Source organism: Ursus americanus, chromosome 19 (assembly GCF_024610735.1).
Source record: "Ursus americanus isolate L20-20 chromosome 19, mUrsAme1.1.p, whole genome shotgun sequence".
Classification (NCBI taxonomy): Eukaryota; Metazoa; Chordata; class Mammalia; order Carnivora; family Ursidae; genus Ursus; species Ursus americanus.
This window is the reverse complement of record NC_142145.1, coordinates 20,944,660-20,962,667: the sequence shown is the minus strand read 5'-3', so window position 1 is coordinate 20,962,667 and position 18,008 is coordinate 20,944,660. Positions and strand designations below refer to the sequence as shown.

General features: G+C 37.8%; 1 protein-coding gene across 1 annotated transcript in view; it reads left to right on the top strand.

Moving 5' to 3' along the window:
• LOC123787556 (netrin receptor DCC) overlaps positions 1-18,008 on the top strand; it is a 184,087-nt gene that overhangs the window by 23,277 nt on the left and 142,802 nt on the right. The window lies entirely within an intron of this gene.

The following is an 18,008-nucleotide window of genomic DNA, read 5'->3' as shown; positions in this document are numbered from 1 at the left end:
TTAAAGAGCATGAAAATCCTATAAGGCAGTACTTCTTTAAAATGAAGAAACCCTTCCCCACCTCCTAGCACATGCACTTTTGATACAGTAGGTTTCCTGTCCAGGAAACTTGTGTGTTCAGATAGCAGATGACAGTTTCAGTGTTTAATCCAGAAGGCAGTCCGTCCATCTTCAGTGATCATGATGAACGATAAACACCTCTGTACCTTCTTTGAAATGTAAGTGACCATCTTACATAATAAAGCTCATGTTTAGCATTTACTTTAGCAAATTAGAGACTTTTCCCTACTCTCTATTACGGACACTTTTGTCTTTAACACTAATTTATAACTTGAGATGTCCCCAAAGTAGAAGTAGTACACAGTTTCTTTAAGTATATCTTTATAATAAATATAAGTCATTTCCTTAGTAATGGATTATTTGAGGCTTTTAAAACTGAAATGATCAGAATTTTTTAGTGATATTCACAAAACAGAGTTGCTTTTTTCTTAAGGGATTCCATTATCTAATTTTACTAATAATGTGTAGTTTTGTGTCTGTTACTCAGCCATTTACTCATTAATTTTTCTTGATTCATTTACTCAACAAAGAGTTATCGTACACCTATTAACTGCCAGATACTGGCATCCCTTAAGAGGCCTTATCAATAAATACTCTGAAATTTAGATCATTGAGGTAAACCATCTGAATTGCAGTATGATGAGCTAAATACACCAGTGTGTACTTTTTTTTTTCTTTTTTAAAATTATATATAAAGGGAGCAAATGCTTGCCTTAAAAATCTTCACTTAAAGATTACAAAATATTTAGAAATTCTGTATATTCAGTGTAGAATACCAGAGGAAAAGTTTGTTTCAAGCAATCATTTGTATGATTTCTCTCTATAACTGACAGTAGATACCATGATTTTTAGAAATATCTGCATGTGTGACATGTAGTTTGAAACCTAATTTTCCTTGATGTGTATGTAAGCATGTAGACTTGGCTTGAGTTAATGAGTATCCCTTTTCCAGAGCCTTTGTTAGAATCCTATTTTGATTTTCCGAATTGATTTTTTCCTCCATCCCAAGGAGGACACGTGTGTCAAGAACTTTACTATGGGATACAACTTGACAGAGTGACACACACAGGAGTCAAATGTTATCAGTGAGAAAATACACTTATTCTCTGACATGTGGGTCTTGTGAGGAACTGACATTGATGGGAAGCGATGCTCTTTAGCCAAAGGGAAATATATCTATCATGCTGTCACATCAGATTTACTTCAAACTAAAGTAAACATTGTGTTATGTTGCTATTCTTGGGAAATATACTTCTGAATATGCTCTTGGCTCTTTGGATGAGAAGTCATAAATAACTTTAAAGTGCATAAAAGAGTACCTGTCATAGTAAGCACACGATAAAAGAAATTTATACTTATTATAACTATCAATTGCTGTACCCATAAAATAGACTATGAAGTAAGTATCTCAACAATGCAGCACACCCTGTCTTTACCTAATGCCAGCAATCAGGGCTCCTTTGCCTGACTTTGCAGAGAACTGTGACTAATGATGTAACTGGTTTGAGCAGGCTCTTTTTTTTTTTAAATGAACTTGAGATTTATTTCAATTCTGAATTTTATAGTTGATGGACTGATTTTTCAAAGCCCAACTAATAACATTTATGTGAGTATTAATTGGATTGAAACTTTTAAATGTATGTTTTATACAAATTCTATTTAATCCTCAGGATGTTAGAAGGATCTCACAGTATTAACATTTTTAATTCATTCCGCGTTCACTAATCTATGGTCTCCTCTACCACATACACAACAACAACAACAAAAACCCCAGAATCACCAAGAATTTATCTCGAACCTGTATTTTTATTTTTGGTGCTTCAGAAAATAAGTGCGGAAAGGCTCTTAAAAGCCAGGTTCTCCCATCTTCCATCTGTTATACAAATCCCCTTGATAAAACATTCTTCTAGCTCATGCCGGAACTGTTCTGCTGACAGGGAACTTATTCCCCCCCTCTGCAAGCAGCCATTTTTGTCATATGTAGGTCTAAATTTCAGAAATTTATATTCAAAAGGAATTGCTCTATCTCCCTATAACTTCCAATCATTTGTCATAATTATTTCCCCTGGGACTATAAAGAACAAATCAAGTGAGTCTAGTGACTTCTCTTATGGCACGACTCTAAATATTTGAAGATGTCTGTCAAGCTTCCCTTCCCTCCACCAGTTCTTCTCGGAGCCAAATGTCCTTAGTTTCTACAAATATTTCTCGTTTGCTTGTCAGCTCCCCACGTGATATGTCACCCTCCTCTGCACAGTTTACAGATGGCATGTGATTATTAAACATCCCTTTAGGGTACCTTCCTCGCCTTCATACTCCATTATTATTCATATCATCTACGATCACACTGGTGTTGTGGGTGCTCACAGTGTCTTGTGGACTGCTTATCGAGTTGAGTCTCCACTAAAACGTTAAAGTATTTCATGAATGATGCTCAGAACTGCATCCACCTAACTCTGTTCGTGCCAGCCTTTGTCTTATTGACATGCAAGACCTCTTTATTTATTTTTATTACATTCTGTCTCAGGTTAAATCCATTACAACAACCTCTCAAGGTCCCTTGGAATCTTCATGCCCTTATTCACCACCAATAAACAAAGATTGGTTGCACACCTGGTACGTGTCAGGCAGTGTGCAAGATGTTAATTCTGTGGTCCATTTATTTGATATACCACCCAACTCCAATTGGCCTCTTCACTCCAGGGGCGATTTTCCCTCCCACTTTAATTCATCCACCGCCCCTACATCATGCTGTAACCTTGTTTTCTTCCCCTTGACAGGACGTACATTAAAAACGTTCAACTTTAATACCATCCTAGGTAATTGTTACTCTTCCTTTCAGATCGCTGTCGTCTTCACTCTCAATAAACTGATGAACCTCATAAACACTTCCACCTTGATCCCTTCATTTTCACAACCATTTATCATTTTCTGCATTATCTCACTCTCGTTCTCAAACTGGACCTTGTGGTTGATCATGGGACTGGCCATATTCAGCACCCTCGAGATTATCCATATTCTGTTTTGTTTTGCATTAATACTGTTCTCATTTATATCTTATCCCTTCTGTCAACTCCCTTGCGTGTTCCCAAAGTCAAGCTAATGAGAGCTATGGGAGAAAATCCTAGAATGGCTGACATGCCATTGTTTCAGGATCCAAAACAAGCCACTAATTTTATTTTTCCCTTATGGTAACATTCTCCAGTTCTATTTAGTTATCACATCAGTTTTTAATCTAATATTCCTTTAGTTTTCCCTATGTTTCTCCATGTCATGCACAAATTCAGATATTTATTCTGCTTCAACCAAAGTCCACATTTTTACCCATATGCAAAAGGTCAATTAATATGCAGGGGTTGGGTTCCATTGATGTAGCCCTTTCTCATCCAAACTAAAATTATGCCAAGAAATGGTTTTTCTATACATTTTTGAAAGTATTTGAACTGATGTATTCACACAATTATTTAGGTTCTCATTTTATCTCATCTCCTGTACCTTCAGGGTTAATGTATTCATCATATCATATTCTCATTCAAAGCCACAGCAAAAGGAGTTGATAAAAAAGAAAATGGTTCTCATGCTTCACTTGCTGGTTTTTCAACTAATTGTATCTGATTTTACTTACAACTATTCTTTTCTTTTAAGATTTTATTTATTTACTTGACAAAGAGATAGAGAGCATAAGTAGGCAGAGTGGCAGGCAGAGGGAGAGGGAGAAGCAGGCTCCCCACAGAGCAGGGAGCCCGACATGAGGCTCGATCCCAGGACCCTGGGATCATGACCTGAGCCGAAGGCAGATGCTTAGCCGAATGAGCCACCCAGGTGCCCCTACTTAAAACTATTCTAAAATTACTTTTGACACCAAACATATAGAGCAGTGCTTACAACTTCATGATTGGTATAAATATTATTTTATATGGAATAGTTCAGGTATCCACACAAAAGCAAGAAGAAACAGAAAAGAAGTAAATCTTTTTCCCATTCTTTCTAGTCTCAAAATGTAGTATTGGCCAACCAGCCTTTTTTTTTTCCTTTATGACCGATGTACCACACGTATCTAGGTATACCCTACAAAAAAACATTATTCTCTTAACATGACTTAATGACATATTTGGAAGAACTTTAGAGATAAATAAAATAATCCAAGCCCCTCATTTAAAAAAAAATAAAATAATCCAAGCCCCTCATTTAAAAAAAAAAAAACTGTATAAGATATAGACAGTCCAAATCCCTCAGCAATTTAGTACCAGACTCCAGCCGTCTGGTGAAACTAGTGCTTACTCTGTTTTGTACCGAAAGGAGAAACAGATGCACGCTCACTGATTCTCAATGAGATGATAGTGCCTTTTAATACCTAGATCTCTCAAAAAAATAACAATTTGTTTAATAATGATTGCTTTAAAATGGAAGCTTTGATAATCAGATGATTTGTTCCTTTCTTCTTCTCTTCTTCCTTATAAATATATTCATTTTATTACTTACAGAAGACAAATACGTGTAACAAAGAGAGAGTCACATAATTTCTGTTTGACAGACCTCGCGAGTATGAGGAAGGACGGCCTCTAGATAGCCGATTTCCGTTCTTTTCTTTCTAATGTTAATGATGTTATTTAAACTTATTGGATGCACAGCATCAAATGACATTATTTCAAGTGACTTCATGACACAGAGGGTACACTGTGTAAGGAATATCAAGTAGAAGTTCTCAGGTGTTTTTTCTCTTTAAAATGCAAAGGAAGAAATGCAATTACTATTTATTATTTAGTTACCTAATGCCTGCCCATCATGTCTTTTTGAATTTGGCCCACTAACTTATAATTAAAAGAATCATTATCTCTGCTGGATGTGGGCACAGAGTCACATTATTTCCGTGAAAGCCTGTCTGCTGTCTCACTTTAATGAAAATTTAAACCTCTTAGAATGGCATGTGGTACCTAGGATGATTTTTCCTTTGTCTGAACAGAGTTACAAAGGGAAAGAACCCCTAGACATATAAGTCCCTGTTCCTTTCCATAGACTCTTGTCTTCCAATCATCCATTTTCTGTTTTTGAGATTGATGAACACAGTATCTATACAGTGCCTTAAGATTATAACTTAGTAGTGCAGAAACAGAACAATTGGACTTCCTCCCACTTTCAACCCAGATTTATTTGGCTTTTTTTTTTAATCATGGTAAAATATGCATAGCGTAAGGTGCACCATTTTAATCATTCTTTGGTGTATGACTCACTGGCATTAAGTATACTCATGGTTGTACAGTTACTACCACTGTCTATCTCCAGAACCTTTTCATCACCCCAAACAAAAACTCTATCCCCATTAATCAGTAACTCCCCATTCCCTTCCTTTCTTAGGCCGTGGTAACCACTGTTCTTTTTGTCACCATGATTTTGCCTACTGTAAGTTACCTCATCTAAATGGAATCATAGAATATTTGCCCTTTTGTAACTGTCTTATTTCTCTTATCATCACGTTTCTGAGATCCATCTATTTGTGGTGTATTAAAATAATTTGTTCTTTTTTTATTGCTAAGTATAATTTCATTGCATAGATACACATCTTACGCTTTTCTATTCCCCTGTTTATGAATATTAGATGGTGTTTAATTTGGGGCTGTTATAAAGAAAACTGCTACAACATTTTAAACAAGTCTTTTATTGACATAAACTTCCTCTGGGATAAGTATCTGGAGGGAGAACTCTTGGGTCAGAACTTAGATAAATGTCTTACTGGATTTGAAACAGTTTTCCAAAAGTTTTTGCTAATTTGAGTTCCCAGCAGCAGTGTATGAAAGTCCTGGTTGTCTAATCTTAACCAGCACATGTACTGTTTGTATTGTTTGACTTGTTAATCTTAGCAAATCTAAGGGGTATGTAGCCATATGTTGCTGTGTCTATAATTTGTCTTTCTCTTACAACTAAAGATGTTGAACATCATTTCATATGTTTCTTGGACATTTGAACATTTTATTTTTCCCATTTTTTAGAAAGTTAGGTTGTTAATCTTTTAAATTATTGATTTGTCAGAATTCTTTAGCATTCAGTAAACAAGCCAAATAGATTTTTGTATTGTAAATGTTTTCTCCAATCTGAGACTTAACCTTTTCAATTTCTTAATGGTGTCTTCTGATGAGCAGAATTTTCCAATTTTGTTGAAGTCCAAGATATTTTTTTCTTTTGGTATTAATGCCATTTATGAGCCAAGAAACCTTTGTTTACCCAAGGTATGGAGCTAATCTGTGTTTATTAACTTTTCTATTTAGCTCTATGACCCATCTTGAATTAATTTTTGTATGTGACTCGAGGAAGAGGCCAAGATTTTTTTTTCTATATAAATACTCAGTTTTATTAGCACCATTTGTTAAAAGACTCCCCTTTCCTCTTTGAATTATTTAGTGTCTTTGCTGAAAACAAATGACATAAATGTTTGTATCTATTTATGGACCCTGTTCTGTTCCATTGATCCATTTGTTTATTACTATGCTAATACCATGTTGTCTTAATTACTGTACATTTATAACTAGTCTTGAAATCAGGTCGTGTAAGTTTGCCAATGTTGCTATTCTTCTTCAAGATAGAATATTACTATTTCCTTTTTAGACCGTTATTCTGCATAAAAAGCATATAATCTTAGTAGGAAAATGTTCTAAATTCCCAGTAGGACCTAGACCATTAGATTCTCCTTCATAATTGAGTAAGAACTTTCTGCTACGTACGTGTATACATGGGTGACTGAGATAAAGCTAGAAGAGGGTTAATGTTTTTTGGAGCGATTTTTTTTTTTTTAAGTAGACTCCACACCCAGTGTGGGCCCAATGTGAAGCTTGAATTTGTGATCCTGAAATCAAGACCTAAGCTGAGATCAAGAGTCTGACACTTAACCAGCTGAGCCTCCAAGACACCCCTGAAGTGCCTTTTATAACCAGGCATTCTGAAAAAGTTCTTTCCAGATCTTGTCATATTTAAATTTAACTCTCACAACAAACTGTCTGATTTATTATTTCCATTAGTAGATGAATAAACTGAGGGTTAGAGAAGTTGAACCCAAAGGTTCAACTGGATTTCCTTCCATTCTTGATGATCATGGCCAACAGTAATCATCCTGAATGATCACATAGGGTGCCTGTACTATGGTGGACAATTGGATTTTCAGCTAGAGGCAGGTGTGTCTATACTTCCTAGACAGTTGTCACATTGAATATATGTATAATTCAAAGAGTAGTTTTAATAATTCCATAACAACTTAGTGGCTCCTCCAAAAAATCATATCCAAACTGATGAAGTACTAAATTCTACCCCTGATAGTAATAATACACTATATGTCAACTAAATTGAATTTAAATAAAAAATTTAAAAATATATATATCCAAGAGTACTTTATTTAAAAGTAAGTGGTATATGTATCTACAATGTAATATTATTCAGCCATAAAAAAAGAATGACATCTTGCCATTTGCAATGACAGGGATGGATCCTAGAGAATATAAAGCTAAGCGAAATAAATCAGAGAAAGACAAATACCATATGATTTCACTCATATGTGGAATTTAAGAAACAAAGCAAATAGGCAAAGGAAAAGAGAGAGAGACAATTCAAGAAACATACTCTTATCTATAGAGAACAAAGTGATGGTTCCCATGGAGGGGTGAGTAAAGAGATGGGTGAAATTAGATGATGGGGATTAAGGAGTACAGTTGTCGTGATGAGTACCAGGTGATGTGTGGAAGTATTGAATCACTAGATTGTACACCTAAAACTAATATAATACTGTATGTTAACTACACTGGAATTAAAATGTTTTAAAAGCCAAGATTAAAAAAAATAGTAAATAACTGAATTACGTAACAGATTCATCCTCCAGATATTGAGACTAAAAATGACAATACATACATACATACGTAAATAAATAAATAAATAAATAAGAGTGGGGTTGCAATAGAAGTCATATTCTGATTCCCATTGTTTTTCAAAATCACTATTGACTGTAAAAAGTCATATAAAAATAGCCCTTTTTTCTGCCAAAAATATCTGACAAATTGAGCTGACAGCTTTAAGCATTGATAGTTGCAAAATTACCATCTTATTCACATAATCGATTTAAATAAACAACTAGATGATTATCTGCTTGCCACCACTGATAAAGACCTTAACACACAATTGGGCTTAACCTTTAAATCTATTACTTACTGAGAAGTCCTAAGAAAACAAGTTGCCTAAAACGTTTAAATCAATTACTTCCTGAAAGAGCCTATTGAAACACTGTGCTTGATTTTCACATGGGAAACTCTGTGTTTCTCATATTCTTTGAATTTATCTAGTTTCTAGAGCTGACACATTTTTTCATATCGGCTATTTTTACTTATGGAGAAATGCGCCATATATAGGAAAATTTTTGTTTGCTTTTTACTCTTAACCGATCTTCCAATTTATAATTAGAGGATATAGTGTGCTGAGTTCTAGATGTTCTGGGTGAATCTAGGTGAAATACGGCTTCTAGCATTATGCAATGTGAATGCCTTTTGATGTTAAATGTTAAACTGATACACTGTGGTTAAATTACATAAAATTTAAATATTTTAGAAAAGCCTCGTAAGTATGATAAATAATAAAACAGTCATCTTGTAAGTATGCACCTTAATCCTTGCAAAAATTCTGTGACAGAATTAAAATATTACTATTTCCATTAAAGATGAGGAAATAGAGAGTCAGAGATATTGATGATTTATTTGTCCAAGCTCACACACATTGCAGGGGGTCCTATTTTCCTTATGAGCCTTACAATAGTAGCAGCCTCTAAAAATGATATATAAGATGTAACATTACAGCTAAGGAACTCACCGCCTAGGGGGGATGAGACAAGCAGCCAAACATGTAAAATTGAATTTGGAAAATGCTATGAAAGTGGCACGCTAAGAGGAGAGAACCCGACCCGCAGTATGGGGGACATTAACCCACAGAAGGTGAACTCTGAGAACTTAGACAGCTAATATTTATTGAAAGGACCTTCAAATGTCTGTTATGTGCCATGTGCATTCAATATACCTGAACTTCTTTAACCTTCACAAAAATCCAGCAAAGCCCATTACTATTTTCCATTTTATAGTTGCAGAGACTGGAGGAAAGTAAAGCCCAAAGAAGAGAAAATATGAAATGACCCTTCAAAGCTTCTCCCAGGTGTATCATTCTGTGGTTCTTCAAACTTCCAATAGCCATGAATCATGGCAGTTTTCTTCCTTGTTTCCAGTTATTAATGTGCTCTGCTATAAGCTCTTTAGTGGTGGCTCATGTTGAAAGAGGCCGTGAACCAGAGCTGACTGGTATTCTGATAAATGAGGGAATTCACAAGCAGAGCTTGTAGTGAGGGGGAAATATACCTACAGGAAGGCCCTCGGTCGATTACTGTGTCATCAGGCCCTTTGATTGGAGTTTTCGACATGATTACCGAGAAAAATGCCCCCAAATGTCAAACAATACCTCATAGATTTCCTGCCTTGAGTAAAAGAATTCAAATGTTGTGAACACAATATTACACCCCAGGAATTAGAGAGTTAAGGGGAAAGACCTCTGTTTTTGTTTTTTGGTTTTTTGGTTTTTTGGTTTTGCTTCAGGGGGGATGGAAATGATAAAATGATTTACAGAATTTCAGATGGTCTATTAGAAGAATCCCTTTATTTTGAATACCCAAGGGCTGATATAATACTATAATTTAGGGTTCTTATCTTAGCATGTGAAAGTGCCACATAAGCAAAATGGTAACATCATACACATTTTAATCAGAACTAAGAGCAACAAAGATTATGCTTATAATTTTACTTCTGTTAGCGAAGAATGGTAACAAAAGAAGTAAAAATATTTAGACACCCAAAATTTTAGTTCTAGAGTCAGAAAAACACTATTTTCTCATCAATGTACAATATACGATGAGAAACAGTCATGCTTCCACTGCTTTCCAGAAGGATAAATAACAGTTTTAATTATTTTTATATTAGACAATTTTTTCTCTGGGGATTTCTTTTTTAAAGGGAAGTGATGTCAGATGAATTATAGACAAATGCTGGTATTTAAAAAGTAAATTAAGAAACAACAAGCACAAGTGCACAGAAAGCTTTCCATCTTCGATTATTCCTTACGTGGAATACTTTTGCGTTTCTGAGGTGGCCTCAGCCCACCCTGAGCCCTACCGAAAATCTGCTCTAACTGCTGTGGGATCAACAATTGTCTCTGTGATTGCCGTAGTTACAGTCAATTTTATATATGAAAAGCAAAGAAATAATATAACTTACCAATCCTGGTTCCATTGTCCAAAGGATCAGAAATAGAGCTATCGGGGCGCCTGGGTGGCACAGCGGTTAAGCATCTGCCTTCGGCTCAGGGCGTGATCCCGGCGTTATGGGATCGAGCCCCACGTCAGGCTCCTCCACTGTGAGCCTGCTTCTTCCTCTCCCACTCCCCCTGCTTGTGTTCCCTCTCTCACTGGCTGTCTCTATCTCTGTCAAATAAATAAATAAAATATTTAAAAAAAAAAAAAAAGAAATAGAGCTATCAATTGTATCTAGGTAGGAATATTTGTAGAATATGTGTTAGACAATGATCTTCAAGGCATAATAGACTTTGGTGTCAAACAGACCTGATATTAAGTCTCTCTTTTCAGTGACACCTCTATATAGTTAATTCGTCATTTATCCATCTATCAGTACATGAGACTAATACTGGGTCCTCACTCTCATGAGACTGTTGCTCAAATTAAAATATTGTCTCTAAATGCACAGTACCTTGCAAAGGTTCTTATCATCTTCATTATTAATATTTTCATTTGTCTCTCAGGCTATTTCTTCTCTCCAAAACCCATTTCTCAAAGTCACTTTTTACAAGCTTGCATTCTGTTAACTCATTTTTAAGATATTTGTAATAATGACAGATATTTTCATTTCCACAGAGTTTTGTTCCATTGTGTGTATATGTTGCTTAAATGCCTCGAAGAAATATCCTAAGAGCCTTACCCTGTGCTCTTAATGCAAAAGAACCATCGAAAAGTTGTATGGGGTTGGGAAGACCTCAGAAATGTTGCCTCTTTGACAATAGAGATTTTTGAGCTTCTGAAAGGACCTTAGTTCGTACACATTATTGGGCTGTGAAGTGAGGGCATTCCAGTAGGATGCGTCTGAATGATCCAGTGCAGAAAGACAGCAAGGTGTGGTGCAGTCAAAATCTGGAACTCAGAAAGGTCACCTGGTATCTTAAATGTATGAGTGTCAAAGGCTTGGCTGAGCTGGAGAGAACGGAGCTGCTAGGTGTCAGAGTGTCCCATCAAGACAAAAGGCCAAAATGGAAGTAACCTTCAAGTCTTTAGTCGCTTTGCTGCACTAATATAAGAAAGAGGCAAACCAGAGGTAGCACTTGACTCCCCCTGCTCCATTTTCCCCCCGGAATGGCACCTGCTCCATTTTCCCCCCGGAATGGCACCTGCTCCGTTTTCCCCCCGGAATGGCACCTGCTCCATTTTCCCCCCGGAATGGCACCTGCTCCGTTTTCCCCCCGGAATGGCACCTGCTCCGTTTTCCCCCTGGAATGGCACCTGCTCCGTTTTACCCCCGGAATGGCACCCGTGAACGTCGGTTGGATCAGCACAGACACTGTGCTGTCTTGCTGCCGTTGGAGGGTTGTCTCACTGCCAAGGGAGCGGTTCCTGCAGTTTTGTGGACCTTGGAGCTGGAGGTTGGGAGAGAGGGCTAAAAGAGGAAAGGTGCTGAGTACTGAGTCAGAGTGGAGAAAAGTGTCTGCATGGTTTGTCTCCTTTCTGCAGAAGGTGGCCTGCACACAGGTGCCTGAGGAAAAGATATTTGTTTGAGGCCCCGAAGAAAAAAGCCTCTGAGTGAAGGTTGTCTGGGCTGGAAATGCAGAGATGCGTCGGAGCCCTGCCATTGCCAGCTAGGGGTCCCGAGGCCTTGACTGCGACTGCCTTCAGAGGCTAGAGTACATTGGCTGGGCCAAGTACCATGCAGGAGGGCAGCTTCCCTCCAGCGGTCTTCCAGGGAAAGCCTTTGTAATCCTCTATGGTCAGGCCTGAAAAAAATCATGTAGGGTTTTAACCAGAAGCCAGACTCCTTAATGAGAAGCAGTCCCGTAGGTATCCAGGAATAGTGAAAACAGGAACTTCTTACAACTGGCCCAGCCCTTTGGCTTTCCCTCTTCTCTTGACTTGCAGTAAAATTTGTAAAGCAGAAAAGGAGCTGTGGATTTATATTAAAGAAGAAATTACAGAAGAATACTAGGAAGACTGAGATCCAGTACATGGTGAGGAATAAGGAAGAATCTACAGTAGCTGCAAATTTCAGAGCAAGAGGAGTTATGTTAAGTCTGACTTAGCAAAAGAGACTGAATCAGCTACCTTGGAGCCTTCAAAAGGACCTTCAGTTTAACAATATGTTTCCAATGGGGAAGGCAGGAAGCTACAGTTTGTTGTTCTAAATTGCATTTAGGATTAAATGAAATGACATATAAAGAGCACCTTGTACATTATCTGAAACATAGTATTTGCTCAATCAATATCTGTTCCATTTTCCCAGGAAAGTGGGAGAGGAGTGGATGGAAAAATGATCTAATCAACAAATATGTATTAGAGACCTAGTCCTGCAAGATTTATTCTTGATCAAAACAACCAAACAAATACTATAAAACAAGGTTCTTGCCTGTAGAGAATATTTACTCTTATCGGGGAGATGGAAAATGAAATTTAACTCTATCACGGTAGTTTTTAGGAACTAAATGATTTTGAGAAGTAACGTGATACCACTGTCAATGACAACTCATTGTTGGGGTTAAGAATTTAAATGACTTTGCAACATATGTCAGATAGCCCCTATACAGACTACTGGTCAGGTTTGTTATTTTTTGTTTGTTTTTGTTTTTGTTCTTGGTGTTTTTGTTTTTGTTTTTTGGGGGGTTTTTTTGTTTTTGTTTTTGTTTTTGTTTTTGTTTTGGAAATTGGCCCCTATCCCATTCTCCAGGCTGTCAATGAAACACACATCATTCTTGGGAAATAAAATCCCCTTTATTCCCCAAAGATGTCCAGACCTATCCTTTGGTGTAGAGGAGAATGATGAGGGTGCGTGTGTGGTCCCTGACACCTGGCCGGTGAACCTGTAAGGTTGAGACACTCACTTTGCATCCCTCATTTTGAGATATGACACCACGGTGAGTGGTAAGGAAGAGGACCCTAAAGTTATAAAAGCCGCCCGACTGTGATTTAAGAAGGAACAATCTCAACATGTTGAACTGATGTGATTCTAAGCTGTAGGTATTTCTGGATTCAAAAGAGAAGCAGAATGATGAGAAAAGCCATCTTACTTTGGTGACTGTGGCACAGGGGCTGGCACTGAAGGAAATGTCACTTGAGCTGTCAAGAAGTTGGGTCCTCATTAGGAATGTGAAGACAACTTCTGGCTGTAGTGTAGGTTTTTGGGAAAAAAAAAATCTCTCTGTTAAAGAATTATCATGCAGTACAGCTGGGGGAAGACACTTCAACAGTGACCATAGGGAAACAAATCAATCCAAAGCCTGAGAGTTCAAGATGACATTGGTACTTGGCTGCTATCTTTAGCGATCATGTGTTAAGGATCTTCTTGTGCCAGACGCTGAAAATCATTTCAAATGTCTACCAAGGAGACTACGCTCTAAGCAACCAGAGGCTAACAAATGAGAGGAGGCAGGGACCAGTTGTCACTTTGTTTCTGAACTATTCACGGGAGTTTTCATATCAATGTAATCAAAAGATGTAAACTTGGTAGACTCATGGAATGATACTTCAGGGTGCTCTCAGGAAGGAGTTAGAATAATTTACTGGCAGCCCATGTGGCGTAAGAGGCTGCAAGGAAACGTTAGACTCTGGGAAGTTTGTTAACTGTGGAGAAGCAGGATTCAGGCTCCACCTTTAAGTGAGAGTTTCATGGAGTGTTAGCCATATAATATTCACATGTACAACATGGTTATTCAGCTGTGGTGAAAGGGTGTGAAAAGCTATTCTGTCTCTACAAATTCAACTGCTTTTTTTTAGAAGAAATCTAGTCCTAAAAAAATGTTCTCTTTATTGTTCTTAATTTTTTTTTAATTAAATCTGCAGTGGATTCAGCACTCAAGCAAGCTTGTTAGGAGAAAGAGAACAAGATGTGAGTTGTTCTCAGGTTAATTTGTCAAGTGCAGTGCCCTAACATTCTCAGCAAGACATTACAAGACACAAAATAGTCTCCCTTACAATTATGAAAAGTATGAGCTGGCTTTTGCATCTTAGACACGGTTTTGTATCAATGAACAGTCAAGTTATTTTGCTGCCGCAGATGTAACCAGATTTAATCCACTTTCTCCTGGCACACTGAGCGTTATTCTATCCACCATGGGAAGCTGAAGGTTCTTCATGGGAAGTTTGATATTTTAGTACTTCAATTTCACTTTGTGCACTTGAGAAATACTTCCCTTCAAAATATGAACCACCCACAGAAAAGTTGATGTTCCAATTCTAGTATCTACGACTCTACAGACTTAGACTTCTAATCAGGGGTGAGGTGCCTATGACCAATTAATGCCATGTGATCTTCAGAATAACTTCACAGGACTTGAACCAAACGTTCTAGTACAGATACGTTTTTGTTATATATTGTGTAACAAACCATCCAAAACCTTAGTAGCTTAAAACAATAACTATGTGGTTATCTCTTGTGATTCTGTGGGTTGACTGTAGTCAGCTGTGTAGTTTTTCTGTTCTGTGTGATGTGGGAGGGTTGGCATCTGACAGAATCACCCAAGGTGGCTTACTTGCACTGCTGGCTGTTGGCTTGAGCTTGCTGGGAACTTGATGGGGACTGTTGATTTCTGTGCCTCTGTTCTCCTAATGTGACCTGTCCATGAAGCTTGAACTTCTCACAGTATGGCCACTGGATTTTAAAACGGAGTGCACCCGGTGGGATGGGACTACACAAGGGTCTGGTTCATTGGGGCCCATTTTTAGAGACCAGAAAACACCAGTTGGATCTGGCTTATCTATACCCAATATGTATATATCCCACAATCATGGTATGTGGGACTGTCCACAAGATACCAAAATTGAGATTGCCCACGTTATATTCACTAATTCACCCCACTTTGGGGGTCTAAGCAAGATATCCTATTATTTTAAATGATTAGTTGAACTTTTTCATAATTTCATTCTAAAATGTGAATTAACATCAGGGGTGGTTTGCTTACTTAGGATTTTAAATAGTTTTCTCACTTGTGCCTGAACCTCAGTATCCTGAGAAAATATAATTAGAGCTATGCCTTTGGGATGTCAAATATGTCATATTACCATAGCCCATGCTACAGGGAATCTTAGAATCCACCTAAGTCACCTCCTGTGTTGTTACAGAAGGAAAGCTGAGACCTGTGAGGTTATATTTGCTCATATCCCTCTTCCCCGCTTCTCTCAGCACTGTTTCTCCATTGTTTGCTTCATGGATTGTGGCTCAGGTATGATTTTATTTGGAGTCCAAGTCCAAAATAAAATAAAATTTGGAAAAGAGGCAACATAGAGAGTGGCTAAGTGCAGGCTCCAGAGCCAGACTGCCTTGGGCTGTGACTGAAATCCTGTGTCTCAGTTTCCTCATTCATTTTATAAAGGAAAGTAACAGGACCTGCCTCGTGGAGTTTTTATGAGGATTGCATGAGTTTATATTGATAAAGTGCTTGGAACTACTCCTGGCCCATGAACAGCATTATGTAAACGTTAGTGAACTAAATGCTTTGCACCAGAGATAAAGGAAAATGAAAAGAAACATCAGATGTGTCAGCTTATTCTTCAAATTCAGGTCCTAGTAGTGACCTGTTCCCTCTGATGATGTTGTGTTTTTAGACACGAAAACGGTCTCCTTAAGCAAAACTCTCTAAGAAATTATCACCTGCTCCCACTAATAATAAATATTTCATGGTTAGCCTTAAATTTCACTTAGGATGCCATAGACTGTAAGTCACTGAAAACCCTATTCAGTAGCCTCAAAAATAAGGGATATCTTATCTGCTGTCTCTGAGCATAACCCACAAAGTCAGTCATGCCTTGACTTCCTGTTTCTAGGCCTCCATAAGTCACTTACGTCTACTTCATTCCAACTTCCTGGCTGCCTCAGGGGTCTAAGCCTGTCACTGTAGCTCCTGGAGGTGTGTGGCATCCTGCAGCCCTCCCAGGTCTGTCTGGGTGTGGGTTCTGCTGCACTCTCTCGGGTCCTTGTCTGCCACCATTTCTGGTACACCATATAGCATGCCGGTGGTGTTGAGTAGTTCTCCATGGGGCTTGTTAACATCGTGGCCTTCACCCAGGTATGAAAGACTAGGTCCCTTCATCTTTCAGATTTCCCCTGAACCTCTAGAGTCTCTGTCATTTGCCACCACTATTTCCAGACTTGGCCCAGGGGCCAGGCTCCAAGACCCTTCTCTGGAATGATCCAAATCTAGCCTCTTTCTCCTTTACCCAGTTGATCATTATTGTCGAGCAGGGGTTGCTTGCCTATTCACTTAATTTACTTCCAGTCTTATATTTACAGCCCTAACTATAAACTGGTTTCCTTTATGGCTTTGTCTTTAGCATATGAAAATACTCAGCTTTCTTTGTCTGTATGGAGCTGGGAGTTGTCAGAACATGGTTACTTGGATATGGGCAGGGTCACACAATAAGGAAATGAAATAATAAATATCTCAACTAGTATTTCCTAATTTTATCTGGACCAACTAATGCGGTCACTTATAGTGCAAAGGAAAATAAATAGGTGAATTAAAGCAACAAAAGCGTTAAATACATCAGGACAACAATATAGAAGATACCTCAACCTATTTAAACTGCAAACTTAAAGAGTTGCGGACAGTTACTACAAAAATTCAGGATTTACTTCAGGACTGAATTGGTTAAGGAGGGCCTTATGGAGGAAGTGGGATTTTTATCTGGGTCATGAACAATGAGTAGGAGTTGAAGGAGAATGGAGGATCTCTCAGGGCACATTTCTAAGTGGAGGAATAGGAAGAGTAATCCCATAAAGCCTGGATTATAAAGTGTGTTTGGATGGTAACAGAGTGAACATCTGCCTGTAGTTCCAAATTTATGGAGAGCAGTCAAAGCTGGGACTCTAAAGGAGGTTAGAAAAGAAGATAAAATTCGATGTATCCTATAAAAGGTGGGTGACTTTCCTAAGGTGATCAAGTCAGGGAGTTCTTATGTTCTAAGTAAAGGAAACATCAGGGATAGAGGCACAGAAGTGATAGAGTTTGGGGAGGCTCAGAGAATAGAGAGCACTCATTTTTACTGCAGTAAAGACTACATGGTAGAGTATTATGGATTATGAAGCTGTATAGATTGGGCCTGGACAGTGGCACAGGTTACTTTTAGGAACCAACCCGGAAGTGGCTATCTCTTCCCCATTCTGTAGACTGAAATATAATCAAATGGCCCTCAGTCTAACTATCAGGGAAACTGAGAAATGGTCTTTCTGGGTGCCCAGGAGGAAGAAACAGTATGGCAAGTAATATCATATGAACTTCCTGAGTTTTTATATCTAAAATAATGTTCTGTGAGAAGAGGACAAGGAAAGGCATCTCAAAGTAAAGTTGTATTTTTTGGTGCAAATGTGTCCATTTCCAGGAAAATCATATCCTACAAGTAGTAAGATTATTTTGGCAAGCTGACATTAAATTCACCTACTTACATATTTCAATCTCACAAACATCACAACACAGACATATAATTAAAGAGGGAAAAATAATAACATGGACACTAGCACTTTTGGTTTGGTTTTATTCTGTTTTGAATGGCAGGTCATATAAAAGATCATGACCAAAGTTGATTTGTTATAGCCATTAAATTAAATCATTTTATAAGCTGTCATTGTTTTAAAAAATCTTATTGTCTGAAGCTGACTATTTGCCCAATTACTTAA